Source organism: Medicago truncatula, chromosome 6 (assembly GCF_003473485.1).
Source record: "Medicago truncatula cultivar Jemalong A17 chromosome 6, MtrunA17r5.0-ANR, whole genome shotgun sequence".
Taxonomy (NCBI): Eukaryota; Viridiplantae; Streptophyta; class Magnoliopsida; order Fabales; family Fabaceae; genus Medicago; species Medicago truncatula.
Genome location: NC_053047.1, coordinates 27882382 through 27884743, shown reverse-complemented (window position 1 = coordinate 27884743; position 2362 = coordinate 27882382).

Here is a 2362-nt window from a genome sequence, read left to right as displayed (position 1 = left end):
TTGTTGTAGTATATAACTTACATTGGCCCAAGTCCATTAACCTAAACCTAATTTCATCTTCTCTCTCGGTAGAAATTGCATATAAAAGTGGCCGCATCCACTATATCTTTCTCCCCAATTTCTTCTTCTTACTTCTTCCTTATTTTTCCTTAGTTTTGTGTTTATCAGTTTTTTCGCGATTCTTCATATTGTTTGTTTTTCTGTTCAAGTGTTCTCATATATACTCTATTTATTAAATCAAATTTTCAATATCTCATTGCCTCTTAAATTCCATTAGAGATTGATCCTTGATTCATCTGAAAAGTTCTTAAATTAATCTAGTTATCAAATTGTGTGCTTTAAATTTGATTTACAACTAATTCGTAACGACAATACCCATCAATAGAATTCTCAATCTAATAGTCTGACCATTTCTACTACATGTTTTGTTTTTTCTCAAAATTGTTCAGATTTACGGATCCAGTTTGATCATTGCAATAATGGATGAAGGTCGATCTGCAGATGGGAATGAAGATATTCATCAAATAAAATTGTCAAAAACCTCCAAATCAAATCGATGAAATACCAAAGGTATCCAAAAATAATATGTATTTTGTTTTTTTGAAAGGATCCATAAATATTAAATTATTATCCATTTAATTGTTAAATATTCAATATTTAAATGGTGGCTAACATTCATTTGTACATTACAAAATTTGAATGAGCTTGTTTTTTTTTTTTTTTGGGTTTTAATTTTCAATTCAAACTGCCAAAGATGCTAACCATGCTTTGGTCACTATTCAAGACTCTAAAGGCTTGTTTGATCTCATCATCAGTAAGTTTCATATATTTGAAATGAATGGATTTGAATTCCAAAAGCAAATTCAAGATGAATTTGAACTTCCTGATATAGGTTAGTATCCTTTTTCACTTCCAACTAAAAATTAAGTCTAATTTTTAGTCATTAAATATACCTTGCAAGTTTTTATTTTTTATGTTTTCAATACTCTATATTAATATTATGCAGTAGTTTTACTATAGTATAAGTTATGATATGTTTAAATATATGACTTTTTACCTTTTGTTTCAAATAGTGATGTCTAAAGACAATACACCTGACATTGTCTCCATGACTTTAGAACTTGGAGCAGCACACTATATTGTTAACGCATTTTGTACTAAAATATTTAGAGACATTTGGAAGTATGCATTGGAAGCAAAGAAAAATAAACTATTTATTGATAGTTTATCTGCAGCAATTGAAAAACAAGAGACATCAACTGATATACTACAAACAAAAAAGAAATGTAGTAAAAAAAAGAGTTGTGATTATAGCCAAGATGAAGGGGAGTTTGAAATTAGTACGAAATATAGTAAAATTATCACAACTCCTCTTCATAACAACTCCAAACTCCCATTCACCTTGGTGATTACCAAAACTCTTTCTTTTACTACATTTCTTTTTTGTTTATAGTTGATCAATTGATGTTTCTTCTTCTTCACTTGCTGCAAATAAACTATCAATAAATAGTTTATTTTTCTTTGCTTCCATAGCATATTTCCAAATATCTCTAAGGTCTTTAGGACAAAATGGTTTAACAATGTAGGGTGCTGCTCCCTGTTCTAAAGTCATGAGATTATGTTTGGTGTATTGTCTTTCGACATCACTATTTGAAACAAAAGGTAAAAGTCATATATTTAAACATATCATAATGTATACGATAGTGAAAGAACCGCATAATATTAATACAGAGTATTTAAAACATTAAAAGTTAAAAAGGACAAAATTGCAAGGTAGATTTAATAGTTGGGAGGGAAAAATGATACTTACCTATAATAGGAAGTTGAAATTCATCTTGAATTTGCTTTTGGAATTCAAATCCATTCATTCCAAATATATGAAACTCCCCGATTATGAGATGAAACAAGTCTTTAGAGTTTCGAAGAGTGACCAAAGCATGATGAGCATATATGGCAGTTTGAACTGAAAATTAAAACAAAATAAATAAAATAAGCTCATTGAAATTTATTTTTCTTTGCTTTTGTTCTAAAGCTGAAAATTGTTTTAAAGACACAAGCATTTGTTGTTGTACATTTAATATTTCTTCGGAACATCATAAATGATTTGATTTACTTTTTCCCACTCCTAGATAACATTAAGAAAGACAATGAGGTTGAAATTTAACAATTTTGATTTGAATTCTTCTTAATAGACTTTTATGGTCAATACAAAGGTTTATGTATATCTAGACATGTGGAACTCAATGATTTGGTATAAGAAAAAGTTAAAAAGAGCAAAGAAATTGTTTCTAATGATAATAAAAAAGAAGCTGAAATGATGAAAAATTCTAAGAGTCACGATAAAGAATTTTCTAGTTCCTCT